We start from the raw sequence: 18,518 nt of genomic DNA, 5'->3' as shown, positions 1-18,518 counted from the left end.
GATAGAAAGGAGGGTGCTGGTTACCAGGAGCTGGGGGGAGGAGAGAATGGATAGTTGCTGTTTAATGGGTATAGAGTCTCAATTTTGCAAGATGAAAACGTTCTGGAGATTGGTTGCACAATAATGTGAATATACTTAATAGTTTTTTTAATAGTTCAGTAGTATGTGAACTGTATGCTTAAAATATTAGAGAGTAAATTTTATATGTATTTCACCATAATTTTTTAAAAAACACAAACAGTAAGTAATAAAGCAAAATCTAATAGAAGCTAATCACAAGAGTAATAACTGAAACATAGAAAATTGAAAATAAATGAATATAAAAAGATAAGCCAGATAAGTACTCACAAAAATAAAGCAGATGTAGCAATATTAATATCAGGCAGAACAGAATCAAAAGCAAAGACAATTAAATAAAATAGATGACTATTTATTCCCAAAAGGTACCAGAAAACATAAGAATTGTAAAGCTTTAAAGGGTCTAAAAGCTTAACTTCAAAACTGCATGTAAATATATAGACAATGTTTATGGGTGGCCAGTAAACATAACATATTGCAAAAACGAATAGAAATAAAAGAAACACACTGTGAATCATTGTGAAAATCTTTCATGCAAGTCTCAGAATCAACAGGTCAAACAGGAAAAATAAGGAGACAGAGAACATAATTTTTAATTAATAAATTTGAGGTAAATCTATAATTTTGCAACGGGAAATGTCACAAAAACCGACAGTTCATTAGATAACTCATTTGCTTTTTCCTCTTTCTTTCAATGACGTGATGGAATAGAGATCCCAAAACCTTCCAGCCACAAAACTTCTTTTTAACTGCTAGAGGGACGCCTGGTGGCTCAGCGGTTCAGCGCCTGCCTTTGGCCCAGGGCGTGATCCTGGAGTCCTGGGATAGAGTCCCACATCGGGCTCCCTGCGTGGAGCCTACTTCTCCCCCGCCTGTGTCTCTGCCTCCCCCCTTCTGTGTCTCTCATGAATAAATAAATAAAACCTTAAAAAAAAAAAAAAAAGGAAAAGGCACACACACAAAAGTTGAACAAGACCGGGACCATACCATAGATGTGGAAGAGCTATTTGCGTACAACAGAAGACTATATACAACATTATGCTAACACATATTAAATTTCAATAATGTTAATGATTTTCCAAGAAGATGTAAAGTATTAGATTGACTTTGGAGAAACAGAAAACCTGAGAAGAATCAATGATCATGGAAAAAAACAGAAAAGATCATTAAGTACTGATATCAAACTTCTTTAAAAATATTATCGCCAGCAGCCCAGGCAGCCTGCAGTCAGATTCTGCCAAACTTCAAGGAACAGATAATTCTTCTGTTCCAGAGCATAGAACACAATGAAAAGTTTCCCATCTGAATCGGTGAGGACAGCCTAAAGCTAAATATGAACCAGGACCCCCCAAAAAAGGGGCAGGAGGGACAATATACCAATCTCACTTATAAATATAAATACCAAAACTCTAATTAAATGTTAGCTCATTAAATCTACCGAACCTAAAAGTGCATTTTATTTTATCCCAGGATTTTAAACACAGAAAATCTAGCAGTATTATCCCTTCTGTTACCTATTTTAAGAAGAAATTTATGCAGTCATATCAATACATGCCATACAAAAGCACTTGGGGGAAAAAAAATAAAGCGCCCCCCCCCAACCTTTTAAACTCTTAGTACTTAGGCATAAACGAAATTTTTACTTCATATGATAAAAATATACTTAGTGAAGATCCCATGGGAGCATTCCTCTAAAACCAAGTCCAAAATAGTCAACACTGTAGAGAGGATGGCTAATGGGAGATAAATAAAAAGTACAAACATTCCTAAGAGACATCTGCTGCGCCTTAACAGATGATGATATTATTTACCTAGAACAGCCAAATCAACTGAAATACTATTAAAACTGATAAAGTACAAAGGTTCAGCTTCAGATCTAGCCTTAGCTGCCAAATGTGCTTGCTTTGAGAGTTACTCATGCAAAGCCCTTTTCTGTAGCGTAAGAAATGAGGGTTGACAAACTTTTGCTCCTTCTCTCCTCTCCCATATTTTAAACATTGAAATACCGTCGTGTTTGAAACTGGATAACAAAAATCTTCTCAAACCTAAATGAGTCCTGAAGGGTTGAGCTGTGACGCTAACTCAAAAACACTTTATCTCCTGCCTCCAGCTACCGCAGCTGCTAATGGATAAGCCTGTCAACCAGTCCAACATAATTCTTCCGATAGAGGGCAAGGCAGAGCACCTTCACAGTAATATTTTTTTCAAACCTTATACTGCTTATTATGTAAACTTGCTTGCTGGAGATTGCAGCTCTCAGAAAATAAAAATAAGATATTTGGGGTCACACTTCCTTAAAAAAAAATAATAAGGATGCACAACTGGTTTTATTTCAAAGACACTGGGGAAGGAGGATGTGTCTCTTGCGCTCCTGGCAGGCTCCGCATCACCGGCCACCCCAAAGCATCCGAACGGTCCCCCGGGGCTCGGCAGGTGCACTGCGCTGTGGCACCGCCAGCCGGCCCGGGCGACGCGCGGCCAGCGCCTTCCCGGGTCACCCCAGGACAACAGGGGGCCGGAGCTCTGTGGACGCGGAGGGCGGCCAAGGGTTACTCGGTCCCCGACACACACAGCTGAGAAGAGCACGAGGGAGGCTGCGGGAGGCTCCGGGGCCCCGGGGAGCCCCGTCGGGCGTGCCCACACACCTGTCCCACCCCCGCGAGGGCTGGGGGCGCCTCTCAGGGCCGCAGTCCTCGGAGTCAGCTGGCCCTCGGTCCCGGGCTCCTGCGCCAGCCCGCGGGGCCCGGCGGGGAGGGGGGCGGCCCCCTGCCGCGGCCACCTGCGGCACCGCTCCCGCAGCTCCCGGGCTGGGTGGGCAGGACAGGGTAGACAGCCGTCCGGGGCTGGGGGCGGGACCCGCCGGGCGGAGGGGAACCGGGGCCACCGCGGCGACAACGGCAGCAGTGCGCCTTCCCTCTCAGCCGGACGGTCCTGCGCCCCCGCTCCCGGACCCTCGGACCTCAGGGCTCGCCCGCTCCACCGGGAAGACGACGCGGCGGAGGCGCAAAGGAGACGACGACCAGCATCGCCCCTACTCACCCGCCCCGCTCGCTCCCGCCGCGCCGCCGCCGCAGCCCGCAGCAGCCGCGGCTCCCCGCGCTCACCGATGCTCCGCGAAAGGTTCCCGGGATCCTACCCGCTCCTCCCGGAGCCGCCTGCAGGGGGCGGGCGCGAGCCGGCGCGGGGCATCCTGGGAGATGTAGTCCTGGGGCCTCTGCATCGTCGCCCTCGGCCGCTCTCCATCCAAACCTACCGGTGGCGGTCCTTTCTTGCCTGGTCCTTCCGCTGCCTCCCTTGGGCTCACCTCTGCTTCTGAGTCGTAAATGCTGGAGGGTCCGGTCGAGCCCTGGGCCTCCTCTCCGCACTGTAGGTCAGTGGTTTGCCAAGGTACCTGTTCTAGCAGCTTTTCAGCATCATCTGGGAACTTGTAGAAATGCAAATTATCCATCACGGGGAGGCTATTCAGTTTTAACTGTATTAAAAACTGGGGGTGGGGCCCAAGGAATATGCATTTTTCAAGCCTTTCAAGTGATTCTAATTGCTTTTCCCACCATCGCCCCTTGCCAAGATACTTGACATTACACCTACAGCGTTAGTTACCCACACACACATACACACACACCCACAACCTACACACCTAGGTTCACTGCAGGAGACCCAGGCAGTTTACGTCTCAGCCCCGACCTCTCCTCTGACTCCAGCCTCAGTGTCTCAATGTCCATCCCATATCTCCTCTAAGATGCCTCTGAGATACCTGAAATTCAACAGGGTCAGGACCAAATTCATGATCTTTACTTCCCTCAATCTAGTTCTTCTCCATTGTGCCTGTGGCCATAGGCTGAAAACTGTCCACTGCATTTATAGACATGGAAGTCACTTAAAACTGTCAGGAAAGCTACAGGGGTGGAATGCCAAGAACCCTGAGTCATATTTGAAGGAGAGACGATCAAATAGAGAATAATGGAAGCAGGGCAAATAAACAGTGCTTGTAAGATGTGGTTGGGAGGGAAAGAAGAGATACTGGTGGTGGGGGATGGAAGTGTGGCTGAGGAAGGGTTTTTGTTTGTTTGTTTGTTTTTTGTTTTTTGTTTTAAGATGTTTAAGTATTTATTAAAAGAATCCAGTTGAGAGAGAGCTTCTGACTATAGAGGAGAGGAAAAGATATTTCCTATTGTATGATTCCTGAAAAGGTTGTATATATGTGAGAGGGAAGGTAGACTCCCAGACACAAGGAGAGGGCTGAGTCTAGACTAGCGGTTCTCAATCAGGGGTCATTCACCCCTCACCCAGACCCAGGAAAATGTGGTCAGGTCTGGAGACATTTCTGGTTGTCATGACTAGGAGTATTGGCATCCAATGGGTAGAGGCCAGAGATGCTGCTTAACAGTCTATAATGCACTGGACAGCCCCACCCCCACCCCTACCCCCCCACACCAGCCAACAAAGAATGTTCCAGCCTAAAATGTCAATAGTTCTGAAGTTGAGAAACTCTGGCTTGGACAGTAGCCTCTTCTGCTGTAAGAGGTGGGAAGAAAGAAGACAAAAGCCAGAGTTTTCTCTGGAAAGGAAAAGAGGAAGTTGTCTATGAGGACAGATAGGCATGGCATGTGTGCATGTGTGTATCGAATACTGAGTCTTGGGATCTAAGCTGAATAAGAAGAGAAGTAGAGGAGGAAGAAGGGTGGGGAAGAAGTACTGGGTTCAACAGACTGGGCGTTTTGATGGGGGGGTCAGAGATTTGTCTTATTGCAGTAGCTGAAGAAGCAAATAAAAAGCAGCTCCTGGTAAGAGAATAGGGATGGTTGCTGATGACCAGTTCAGGGTGTAAGGATGGGTGGCTAATGTAGAGCAGAGGCAGGACCAGCGAGTACCCTTATGTAGTTTGGGCAGTGAGCAGGGCAGCCCCGGTGGGAGCAGTGGAGTGAACAGAAGAGCTAAGGTCACGAACGTGAATGTGAAAATATCCATACACATGACAGATGACTTTTTGCATCACTGAGAGCAATGTCTTCAGTGAGTACGAAAGTAGAGAGATACCATCAAGGGGAGTGGATGGTGATATCACATGATTGAAATCTTAAAGAAGCAAGACTTTGGACAAGAGTTCCGGGAAGCAGGGTGTTAGAGAACAACAGGCCCAGGTGTTCTCAGGCATCCTCAGGGAGGTCTGTGTTTCAGTAAAGACAGAACTGGAGGCGTAGAACCATTCAGAGTGCTTGAGGATAGAGTAGAATGTGTCGATTGTAGGGCAGAAGTTCCAGAAGATTCTAGGTCAGTATGGGGAGCACTTTGCAGGTAGGTTCACAGAAGGATGAGGTATCAATGATGGGGAACAGGGCTAGGATAGCATCTTATACTTTGGAAGTTGACTGATAAAAATGGGTGAAACATGAAGATTGCGCCTTAAAGACCAGAGAATTTGCCTCACCGCACAGGTTGGGGGCTGAGGAGACATCCATCCTTGCCCATTATGCTCTCTGCAAGATCTGTGACAGTAGTTTCCTAATATGAATATAATAAGTCTTGGTTATAATAGATTCTTCATACAAATATTTTTAAAGATTTATTTACTTATATATTTAGAGAGTGTGTGCAAATGGGGGGAGGGGCAGAGGGCAAAAGAGAGAGAGAATCTCAAGCAGACTCTGTGCTGAGCGTGGAGCCCAACACAGGGCTTGATCCCATGACATTGAGATCATGACCTGAGCTGACACCAAGAGTCAGATGTTTAACTGACTGAGCCACCAAGGTACTCTCCACCCAATAAAATTTTTAATTTATTTCTGGAAGAAGTTTATGTGTCTTGCTTTTTTTTTTTTTTTTTTTAAGTATGTGGCTTGATTCTGTTTGCTAATACTTAGGATTTTTACATTGATATTCAAAAGTGAGCATGAGCTATCATTTTCTTCCTGAATGTGACGATGTTGGTTCTACGAATCAATGTTATGCTCACATCATAAAAAATTTTTGAAGCTTTTGCTCTTTGTTTTTACTCTGGAACAATTTAAGTAGCTTTAAAATGTTCTGTTCTTTGAGATTTGATCACTGCCTGGTTGAACATTTCTGGGCCTGGTGCTTTCTTTGGGGAGAGTAAGCCTTTGACAACCTTCTTTATTTCTCCTGCAGTAATCTCACAATTTAGATTTTTAAAACCTTTAGAGTCAATTTTTGAAAATCATATTCCTTACAACAAATTATCCAATTCATCCAGGTTTTTAAGTGTATTTGCATCAAGTGGAGCAAAGCAGTCTTTTGTGAACCTGTTAATTTCCCCCTAATTTCTTGTTTTGCATATTTTTACTTTCTTAATTATGTTACCATTTAAAATTGTATTTTTTGAGGTGCCTGGGTGGCTCAATCAGTTAAGTGTCTGTCTTCTGCTCAAGTCATCATCCTAGGGTTCTGGGATCAAGTTCTACATCCAGCTCTCTGCTCAGGGAAGAGTATGCTTCTTCCTCTCCCTCTATCCCTCACCTTGCTCATTCTCTCTCTCGCTTGCTATCTCTCAGATAAATAAATAAAATATTTTAAAAAATAAAATTGTATTTTTTATTTCACTTCATAGATGTATTTTTTGGTGCTACCATTTTTGTTGTTGTTTCCTAATTTATTACTTTTTGTCTTTAACTTTATTAATTCCTTTTTCTCCATTTTTTTAAGGGGTATTTTTGTCACTCTCTGACTTTTAAAAAGATTTTATTATTTATTTGAGACAGAGAGAGTGCATGCGAGAAGGAACACAGGTTGGGGGAAGGGGCAGAGGGAGAGGGAGAAGCAGACTCCCTGCTGAGCAGGGAGCCCAATTAGGGACTTAATCCCCAGACCCTGGGATCATGACCTAAGCCAAAGGCAGATGCTTAACCAACTGAGCCACCCAGGCATCTGTTCACTCTCTGACCTCTTGAATTGGATGCTTAATGATTCAGTTTTTACTTGTAAATATAAGTACTTAAGATTAAGAGGCAGTTTTTAGATATAGGTAGGTATTACTTTAGATATATTCCAAAATTTCTGATGTATCCTTCTCTGTTATTGCTGTTTTATGGAGGACCTAAAATTTTGGTGTTTGACTTGCCTTTGATAAAGAGTTTTTAAATTTCAAGAGAAAGTGGCAGAGTTTTAAAACTTCTAGGGATTAGAGTCTTGTTTCTGATTGGATCATTAATGTTCAGTTTTATCTCATGTGATCAGAGATCTGAGATCAATGTTATCTGTACTACTTTCTATCTTTGAAATACTTGAGTTATCTTTGTGGTCTAAACGAGGATCGATTTTTGTGAATGTCTTAAGAGCCCTGGAAAGGGATGTATATTCCCTGTTTTGGGCATACAGATTTTGATACGTATCAATGAGATAGAACTTATTAATTATGTCATGTAAGCCTTCCATATCTTTACAAGTAGTTTGACCTGATAGAATCTGAGAGAAGTAAATTAAAACCTTTACCACTATTGTGTTTTTATTTCTCCTTATTTCTCTGGAGTCCTGCTTTCTAAATGATGATGCTATGTTATCTGTGCACAAATATCTTTATATTCTTGTGAATTATCCTTTTTAATTATAAAATGGCCTTGGTCTCGTTTGATGTTTTTTACCTTTGCCCTGAATGTAACCTTGTGTGATATTAAGATAAGCCTACTAAATTTTGTTTGCATTAGCCCAATAAAGCTTTGCCCTTCCATTTTCATCTTTTCTGAAGCCTTTGCTGTAGGCAAATCCCTTGAATAAAACACCGATGTTTGTTTTTTTTTTTAATTTTTTTTATTTATTTATGATAGTCACAGAGAGAGACAGAGAGAGAGAGGCAGAGACACAGGCAGAGGGAGAAGCAGGCTCCATGCAGGGAGCCGGACGTGGGATTTGATCCTGGGTCTCCACTATCGCGCCCTGGGCCAAAGGCAGGCGCTAAACCGCTGCGCCACCCAGGGATCCCCCCGATGTTTGTTTTATGATTTAATCTGAAAGTCTTTTTTTCTTGGAATAGATGGGTTTGGGCAGCCCCAGTGGCTCAGCGGTTTAGCGCCTGCCTTCGGTCCAGGGTGTGATCCTGGAGACCTGGAATGGAGTCCCACGTCAAGCTCCTGCATGGAGCCTGCTTCTCCCTCTGCCTGTGTCTCTGCCTCTGTGTGTGTGTGTGTGTGTCTCTCATGAATAAATAAATAAAAATCTTAAAAAAAAAAAAGAAGGAATAGATGGGTTTAGCCCTATTCACCTGGTGGTTATGCTATTTTATGCTGTGTTTTCCTAGCCTTTCAGGTTCTTCTTTTTCTTCTTCTTCCTTTTTTAAAGATTTTATTTATTTATTTGAGAGAGAAAGTGAGCATGAACAGGGGGAATGGTGGAAGAAACAGACTCCCCTGCTGAGCAGAGACCCCCAACTCAGGGCTCCATCTTAGGACTCTGGGATCATGACCCGAATTGAAGGCAAACACTTAACCTACCGAGCCACCCAGGAACCCCAAGAAAATCTTTAAAAATAATAATAATAAATTAAATTAAATATGTTTACACATACTTCTATTACTTGATTTTTTAAAATCAGCTTTAAATGGGATATTTTGATCCCTGGCTATAAAAAAAAAAAATGAGGAAATCAGTGTGCTTTAAATATTCCTTCCTTTGCTTTTCCTTCTCGTCCCAATTTTTTCTAGTCAGATCACTACCCCACATACACACACTCATTTTATAGTAATCCCATCTCATGATGCCATCTTGTGAAGAATCTTCCTTTAGCAGTTTCTTCAAGAACAGTTTATGGAAATTTGTGAGTTTTTCATGCTCAAAAATGTAAATGCCTTTGTCCTGCAAAAGTCTGGCGCTGAGGGCAAAATTCCTGGGCAGTACTTTATTTCTTGAGAAATATGTAGGTATTGCTTCATTGTCTTCTCTATTATGATGATGTTTGAAAGCAACCCAATTTCCTTTTTTCTTAGAAGTGATGTAATTGCCTTGCTGTTCCAAGAATTATTTCTTTGTTTATGAAATCTGTAAACTTCATTGTTACACATTTTGGAATTATCATTCTAAGCTGATCATTCCTGGGACACAATGGTCTGATTGTATGGACTCAACTTGTCTTTTAATCTTGTCATTTTTCTTAAATCTTTTTTTTAAAGCAATCTCTTCACCCAATGTGGGGCTCAAACTCACTACCCCAAGATCAAGAGTCAGTCAACTGAGCCAGCCAGGTGCCCCTAAAACAAATGCTGAGGATGAGTCATGTTTTTCTCATAGGACCACCTAACAACTTGTTCATTCCATAAATTGTTTAGTACACAACTCTTGTTAAGCAGCTCTGGGCCAGGCACTGTTCTGAGCCCAGGGATTAAAGGTTTTTGTTTTTGTTTTATTTTTACTTATTTATTTTTAAAGATTTTATTTATTCATGAGAGACACAGAGACAGAGGCAGAGGGTGAAGCAGGCTCCCCACAGGGAGCCCAATGCGGGACTCCATCCCAGGACCCCAGGATGGAGCCCTGAGCTGAAGGCAAATGCCCAACTGCTGAGCCACCCAGGTGTACCTATTTCGTTTTGCTTGAAGTAAGCCTCACGCACAACGTGAGGCTTGAACTCATGACTCCAAGATCAAGAGTTACATGATCTACCAACTGAGCCAGCTAGGTACCTCATTTTTCTTAAATCCTTAAACATTGGTTCTAATACCCTAGAAGTAGGGTAAATAAGCACCTTATTTTCATTGTTCCTAGGACAGGCTTCACATATTCAGGTCCGCCCTCACCTTAATATTAAACTTGGCTGGCTCTTCCTGAGAGATACAGCTTCTCCTCTTTAACTTTAGATGCTTCTGTCAGCCCTCCCCTATTTCACAGGTTGCAATTTCATGGTCTCCAAATTTTTATGGAAGATGGTGCTTATGTATGAGTGTGTGTGCGCGCGCGCGTGTGTGTGTGTGTGTGTGTGTGTGTGTATCATACTCCTCATTACTCTCGGGTAATTCCTGAAAAAAGAGTGGGAAATTTCAACTTTATTTCACCATGTCTAAGCCAGATCCATTTTCAATCCTGTTCTATCATTTTAATCTCCCCCTCTGGTAGGATGATCACTGATTACCCAAACCAGTACACTCTGAGAGCAAAAGACGGTGACATTAATATGATGCTGTGATTCACATTGTAAATGGGGATTATCTCTGGGGAAGCAGGAGGTATGGTCACCCTACTTGTGATGGTTGAGTTTGGTGTTTCTATTTGCAGGCTTATTTCAGCTGGATAGCCTGTTCTCTCCCTGTCCAGCAGTGTTTGGGGCTGAGTACAAAATTCTTGGGCAGTACTTTATTTCTTGAGAAATGTGTAGGTATTGCATCATTGTCTTCTCTGCCATGATGATATCTGAAGCTAGCCTCTGGAAACCCCCCCACACTCATCCTCAATCCAGAAAAGCATTAGATGGAGTAGCTCAGGGTGGGAGTAGCTCAGGGGCCCTGCCCTGAGGCATATTGAAGATACTGCAGATCTGGTCAGTAAAGCAGAGGCTCACTTAGATGAGTTCCTGTGTCCTATCACCTCCCTGCATGGACTGCTGCACATAAATTGTAATCCTAAACAGAGACTAGCAGCTGGTTTTCCTATTCTTTCAAGAGCCAGAAATCCCACCTCAGGCGCTGCAGCCCCGTGTCTTGTGAGGCAGTTTTAGTTCTTATTACCCACAGAATTGAGCTGCCAGCCTTCACTGCCTTGTTCCAGACCCAGGTCCAGCAGTTCAATGGCTTTAGACCAGCACCCCACTTGGGATTTTTGCCCCTCCACCAGTCCATGGAGATACATAGGTTCAGTGTCTTTGAGTCTGATTTTATATTTAATTTTTGTTCTTTTTTTCTATTTCTTTGCTGTATTTAGGGGATGAGTTTACAGCACTATATAGAATAGAGATATTTGTATGATTTCTACCTTGGGGAATATTCCATTCATAAATATTAGATCACAAAGAAAAACCTCAAAAAATTTCAAAAATCAGTCATCACACTGACCCATTGCAATAAAATTATAAAGTAACCACAACGTGATGTTATGGGAAGAAAGAGGAAATAAACACCAAAATTACAAACTCTCTAGAAATGAATTTCAATGTGAGAGTTATCTATCAAACAACGTTGATTGACAGTATTTATCACTCTCTGACATACTATACATTTTACATTTTTACAAAATTGTCTGTCTCCCTCCAGCTAGAATGTATGGTCCCTGCAGGAAGGCACTTATTTTCTGTTTTGTTCATTCTGTTCATTCCCAACTCTGGGAACACTGCTTTTACATAGCAAGCACTCAATAAATATTTGTCAAATAAATGAGGTGTTGAACAAATTAGTCTTTAAGTGCAACACTGATTCAATATTAGAAAATTTATTAGTGCTCTTCTTTATAGTAACACATTAAAGGAAGAAAACCTTATGTCCATGAATCACTTGAAAAAAATCAACACTGATTTCTGTTTTCAAAAACTCTTAGTAACCTGGGAATACAAGGAAACTTCCTAACCCAGATAGAAGATCTAACTACCAAAAGCTTTCAGTAAACATAACATTCCATTGTGAAATATTAGAAGTATTCCCATCAAAAATCAAGACAATTGATGGACACTTTGGCTGCTTCCATATCTTGGCTATTGTAGATAGTGCTGCTATAAATATAGAGGTACATGTATTCCTTTGAATTACTGTTCTTGTATTCTTTGGGTAAATACCCAGTAGTGCAATTGCTGGATGGCAGGGTAATTCTATTTTTAACTTTTCGAGGAACCTCCATACTGTTTTTCACAGTGGCTGCACCAGCTTACATTCCCACCAATATTACAAGAAGGTTCCTTTTTCTCCATATTCTAGCCAACATGTATTTCTTGTGTTGTTGATTTTAGCCAATCTGACAGGTGTGAGGATATATCTCACTGTAGTTTTTTGTTTGTTTGTTATGTTTTTATTTTTTTTTAGAAAAGCCAGCATAAAGTACTTTTATTGCAATAATAAAACTTGAAACTCATATGTAGTGCGGGCAGGTGCGGGTAGGGGGTAGGCAGCAATAATTTCTCTCACCAAATCACTACACAGGAAAGGAAGGGGTGAGAGGGGGGAGAAGAAAAAGCCAGAAAACTCTGAGACCAGCAGGGGGAGCCAAACATCAAAAAACAGGAGATATTGAAGCTGTGATGACCGGCATCATTTTCTCAAGACAACACTCAAGGGTTTGTCATGGTGGCTGGGCCTTCATCGGGTGTTATGTGTCTACAAACAGCACCTTCAATTTAAACTTTCAATTAGAGTCCTTAAAATTTGGAAAGTGAAGCTCAGATAGCTATGAGATTACAAAAGTCCTGAATATCCATTAGAAAAACCACAGGATGGAAAACAAAACAAAACAAGAGTCAGGCCATGAAGAGGGCTTTGGAGGTCCCTGCTGGCCTGGGGACAGATACCTGTAGTGTTAAATACCTCAGAACAATCTGCTTCCAAAAGGTAGCGGGGGAGGGGTAGTGGGGGCAGAGGCTCTCCCCCTCCCCACTTCAGTTTCAGGTAGGGCTTTAATTCAACCTAAGGACAGCTCTCAACTGGGAAAGTTACTTCAGCCCTGAACAGTGCCTCAAACTTGCTATGGCTTTGCAGAGCAGCAGTAAGAATGCTTAATATATAATAGATAAAAATTGCATCTGAAAATAAAATAAAATAAAATAAAATAAAATAAAATATTCTTGTAATCCACCCCCCCAACACCAATTCCTATTCTAAAGTTAACCTATGACTTGTGCGGCTAATATTTGACTAATAAGTGGAAATCTAGATCCAAAAGACTGAAACTGAACCTTCACCCCAAAATGAAAACGAAATAAAATGAGTTACTTGAGGTTTATGGCATGTAGTTTAGGTCAACACACATACGAGGAGAAAGGGAAAGAGCAAAGCTGGGTGAGGAACACATTCAATCGGGGTTGATGTTTATACAAAGAGTGTAGTGGAACATCAGGAAAAGCTCCACAGGGACTCGTGTGTTCGCCTCTGGAGGAGCCACATCCCTCCACATCCAAGAATGGGGAGCTCGGGGAGGAAGCCGTTCCTGTCATTCTAATTTCAGAAGCTCCACGTCAAAGATGAGAGTGGCATTCGGTGGGATGATGCCTGGGTGCCCAGGAGCACCGTAGGCCTAGTCTGGGGAGACAGTTGGGCTCTCTGACCCCCACTCAACCCCTTCTTCCCAGCCTCGGATCACCTCCTGCTTGCCTAGCATAAATTTAAAGGGCTTGTTTCTGTCCCGGGAGGAATCAAATTTCTTTCCATCTGCAAGCAGCCGGGTGAGGTGCACCACGCAGGGCTGAGCGCGCTTTGGGAAGGTGCGTCCGCCCCAGGGAGGTGGCCTCCACCTGCACTCCCTTGGCGGCGGCGGCGGCGGCCCAGGACGGGCCTGGCGGCGATTCCCGGCTCTGCCTCGGCCCTCGGCGCCCTCGCTGCGGTTTTCATTTGCATTTCCCTAATTGTAAATGATGATGCACACCTTTCGTGTGTCTGTTGGCCATCTCTACGTCTCCTTTAGAGAAACATCTGTTCATATCTTCTGCCCATTTTTTAACTGGATTACCTGTTTTTTAGGATATTAAGCTTTATAAATTCTTTATATGTTTTGGATACAAACTCTTTATCAGATATGGTATTTGCAAATATCTTCTATTCTTTTTTTATATATTTTATTTATTTATTCATGAGAGACACAGACAGAGAGAGAGAGGCAGAGACACAGGCAGAGGGAGAAGCAGGCTCCATGCAGGGAGCCTGATGTGGAACTTGATCCTCGGACTCCAGGATCACACCCTGGACCGAAGGCAGGCGCTAAACCGCTGAGCCACCCAGGGATCCCCAATATCTTCTATTCTTATTGATTGTTTGCTTCACTGTGAAGAAGTCCAAGATATGGCAGCAAGCCAAGTGTCCATCAACAGATAATAGATAAATAAAGAAGATAAATACAGATAAAAACAGATAAATAAAGAAGTTGTGAGATGTGATAAAGATGTGATACACACACACACACACACACACACACACACTAGAATATTATTCAACCATAAAAATGCCCTGAAATCTTGTTGTTTGCAATGACATGGATGGGGCTAGAGAGTATTATGCTAAGCAAAATAAATCAGCCAGAGAAAGACAAATACCATATGATTTCACCCATGTGGAGAACTAAGAAACAAAACAAAAGAGCAAAGGAGAAAAAAGAGAGAGAAAGACAAATCAAGAAACAGACTCTTAATTATGAGGAACAATTTGATGGTCACCAGGGGAGGGTGTGGGTATAGTGGAAATAGGTGATGGGGATTAAGGAGTGCACTTGTCGTGATGAGCACAGGGTGATGTATGGAATTATTGAATCACTATATCACACACCTGAACACACCTGAACCTAATATAACACTACGTAAACTGGAACTAAAATTAAAACTTAAATATATATTTTATATATATATTTTATATATAAAATATATATTTATATAAGTTTTAAATAGGTATTTTATATTACATTTATAGAAAAATGTATTTATATAAAAATATATAAAACATATACACTTGTCTGCATAAAAGTCAAGACAAGAATGTCTGTAGTCTTCACAACTGTCCCAAGCTGTGATCTATCTGCTTGTTCCAGAGCAGTGGGTAGATTCTGTTAAAGCACAACTATCCCAAGAAGTCAAGAAAAAGTGGTAATAAAAACAGTGATGGGGCAGAGGCAGGAGAAGACTCCTGATGTGCTCCAGTAAAGCCTGCCCAGCAGGCCAGGGAACATTGGCGTTGTGCAATGTAGTGGACGTAGACACTACCTTGCCCTCAGAGAAGCCACATCAAGGCCATCCTCCCTCTCTTCACTCTTGCAGCTGAGGCCCTGGAATATGAATGACGAGGGTTCTGTCAAAGGATCCACCTGCAATCCTGAAATACAAGATGCATAGTAAGGGAGAAATCCAAAGTTTGAATCCTTCCTTGATTTCAGTTGCTTGCAATCAAGAACATTGGCAGGGGTATGGTGGGGGGCTGGGTGGCTAAGTCTGTTAAGTGACTGCCTTCAGCCCACGTCATGATCTCAGAGTCCTGGGGTCAAGTCCTGCGTTGGACTCCTTGCTCAGCAGGGAGCCTGCTTATCCCTCTGCCCCTCTCCCTGCTCATGCTCACACGTTCTCTCTCTCTGTCTCTCTCTCAAATAAATAAATAAAATCTTGATGAGATAAGCACTGAATGTTATGCTATACATTGGCAAATTGAATTAAATAATTTTTTAATCAAAATTAATTAATTAATTAGTTAATTAATTTTTAAAAAAACATTAGCTGGTACACTGGGGTTTACACATATATGGCCATTTGAATTGAAGCCTTTTTCCAACCTGGGTGATGTCTAATGTCTAATGTGTGATTCCTTGTGGTAATCCACTCATTCATTTGTTCAACCGACTCTGCCTCACCGACTGAGACTACCACAATGTTAAAAGTATCACCAGTGTTCTTCTAGTGTATTTAAGGGGAAAATCTGTACCTTAGATTTTCCCATCTGTACTACCTGAGCCTTTGCTGAAATCAGTCCCATAGTCAAAACCTGGAACCGACAATCACAGCAGTAAGAACCTTAGTATATTAGTTCATGCTGAGGTAAGCCACTTAAAGAGCTTGGAAGAGGGACGCCTGGGTGGCTCAGCCGTTAAGCGTCTGCCTTCCGGCTCAGGGCGTGATGCTGGAGTCCTGGGGATCGAGTCCCACATCGGGCTTCCCGCGTGGAGCCTGCTTCTCCCTCTGCCTATGTCTCTGTTTCTGTGTGTGTGTGTGTGCGTGTGTGTGTGTCTTATGAATAAATAAAATCTTAAAAAAAAAAAAAAAAAGAGCCTGGAAGAAGCTCTGGGTCTGTGTTCCATCCTCGGTATAAAAAAATGTGGCAAGAAAATTCAGACAGGAGGAAATGTATTTATAACGAGGGGTTTGCTGCCATCTAGAGGACTCGTCTAGTAACTGTACTGCGTGCACCGAAATTCAGAACCCCAAACTGGAGGCTGCTTTTTTTCCTTTTCAAAAAGATCTTATTTATTTATTTGACAGAGGGAAAGAGAGAGAGAGAGAGAGCACAAGCAGGGGGAGCAAGAGAGGGAGATGCAGGCTCCCCGCTGAGCAAGGAAGCCAAAGTGGAGCTCAATCTCAGGAACACCACCTGAGCTGAAGGCAGATGCTTAACAGACTTAGCTACCCAGGCACTTCTGTTTGGAATTCTGAACAATAACTGTTTTTTTTTTAAAGATATGCTTATTAATTAATTAATTAATTAGTTTGTTTGTTTGTTTTAGAGGGAGCTCTCGTGTGCATGGGGAAGGGGGAACTACTTGTTTCACTTCCCAGTAAGATGTTGGCTCACAGAGAGACCCTCATGGTGTGAGAAAGTAGAGTGGAATTCAGAGCAGAGCATTAGAGAGGCCAAGTCAAATATTCCTTGATTTTTTTGGTACAATCTGAAGGACCCCTCTGCTTGTTCCAAGTAGATTCTGTCAGAGCACAGTCTGCAGCATTTACTAGGAGTGTAACTTTGAATCTCAGCCTCAGTTTTCCCAGATACAAAATGAGTGTAATAATGGTATTGAGGGACTCCTGAGTGGCTCAGCGGTTGAGCATCTGCCTTTGGCTCAGGTCATGATCCCGGGGTCCCCAGATTGAGATCTGCATCGGGCTCCCTACAGGGAGCCTGCTTCTCCCTCTGTCTGTGTCTGACTCTTTCATGAATAAGAATAAATAATAATAATAATAATAATAATAATAATGGTGTTGACCTCAAGGGGCTGGGGTGGGTTGGTTTTTTTTTATTTTATTTATTTATTCATGAAAGACACAGAGATAGAGGCAAGGACACAGGAAGGGGAGGAGAAGCAGGTTCTATGCAGAGAGCCTGATGTGGGACTCGATCTTGAGACTCTGGGATCACGCCCTGGGCCAAAGGCAGATGCTCAGCCACTGAGCCACCCAGGCATTCCACGGGTGAGTTTTAAAGTGGTCATGAATATAAAGGCTACTTCCAGTGTTTGATATAAAATAAACATTTAATGAATGCTAACGGTTCATATCTATGGATAGGTTTCCTGGTCGAGCCTTGGGAGAACATTCTACAAAGGTCTTGCCTTTACAATGTATCTTTAATATTTGTGTAAGAGAAAAGTTCCAGCCAAAGACAACCAGCTGAAGCAGGGCTCCAGAATCTTTATCTTAAATGTAATAAAAGTAACAAAAATTAGGGAGAAAACATCAAAAATTCGCAGTGGCAACCAAGTAAACAGGATATAATATAATGCAAATAATTTCAAAGAGTGGGGACGCGTAGGTGGCTCAGCGGTTGAGCATCTGCCTTTAGCTCAGGATGTGATCCCAGAATCCAGGATTGAGTCCCACATCAGGCCCTCTGCGTGGAGTCTGCTTCTCCCTCTGCCTATGTTTCTGCCTTTCTCTCTGTCTCATGAACAAATAAATAAAATCTTTAAAAAAAATTTCAAAGGGTAGCAGTCAGGGAAGAAACCAGAGATTCTGATTCTACATCAGGCAAGATTCCCAACTACAACCAGACCCTCAGTGAGGCTGGAAGATGAGTTACCTAAGAAAGTATATGAGCAGAGGTGGTGGTCATTACAGCTGTTCACAAATATATTGTTTTTTCTTTTTCCAGGATCATGGTAGGATAACAGTTCCCTGCTTTATTTAAAATGTACCTTTGAAACTAGAGGGAATTACGCTAATTGAAATAAGTCAATCAGAGAAAGACAATTATCATCTGATTTCACTCATATGTGGAATTTAAAAAAAAAAACAGAAGAACATGGAGGAAAGGAAGGGATAAATGAAATAAGATGAAATCAGAGAGGGAGACAAACCACAAGGGACTCTTAACTATAGGAAACAACCTGAGGGTTGCTGGAGGGGCTAGGGGTGGGGGTAACTAGGGGATGGACATTAAGGAGGGCACGTGATATAACGAGCACTGGGTATTATATACAACTGATAAATCACTGAACTCTACCTCTGAAACTAATAATACACTATGTTAATTAATTGAATGTAAGTAAAATTAAATTAAATTTAAAAATTTTAATGTACCTTTGAATTTCCCTTTGAAGTTAGTCATAGCCATATGACTTGCTTTGGTAAATGTAATATGAGCAGAGGCTCTGAGACCTAGCACGTGCTTTAACATGCCGCCTTTGCATTAATGCCAATAATAGTGGAATAATGCATGGTGATGAAGTCACTGTCAACTTGTGTCTCTGAGCACCACAATAAGCAAAGCCCCATATGGAACTGTGTCAGACATGTACAATGAGTGAAGAATAAACTTTATTGGGGTGCTTGGGTGGTTTAGTTGGTTAAACATCTGCCTTTGGCTCAGGTCATGATCCCAGCGTCCTGGGATGGAGTCCCACGT

The 18,518-nt window shown here is 42.3% G+C and overlaps 1 protein-coding gene and 1 pseudogene across 1 annotated transcript in view; both read right to left on the bottom strand.

Annotated features, from left to right (window-relative positions):
- Nucleotides 1-3,231, bottom strand: part of SPECC1 (sperm antigen with calponin homology and coiled-coil domains 1) — a 286,151-nt gene extending 282,920 nt beyond the window's left edge. Inside the window, exon 1 of the mRNA XM_077892486.1 lies at nucleotides 3,118-3,231. The gene's annotated coding sequence lies outside the window, so the exon portion shown is untranslated. The remainder of the gene's footprint in view (nucleotides 1-3,117) is intronic.
- Nucleotides 3,232-13,143: 9,912 nt separating this feature from the next.
- Nucleotides 13,144-18,290, bottom strand: LOC144304523 (peptidyl-prolyl cis-trans isomerase FKBP1A-like; annotated as a pseudogene).
- Nucleotides 18,291-18,518: the final 228 nt, after the last annotated feature.

This window comes from Canis aureus, chromosome 3 (assembly GCF_053574225.1).
Source record: "Canis aureus isolate CA01 chromosome 3, VMU_Caureus_v.1.0, whole genome shotgun sequence".
Lineage (NCBI taxonomy): Eukaryota > Metazoa > Chordata > Mammalia > Carnivora > Canidae > Canis > Canis aureus.
The sequence above is the reverse complement of the archived record's forward strand: the minus strand, read 5'-3'. Positions and strand labels throughout refer to the sequence as shown.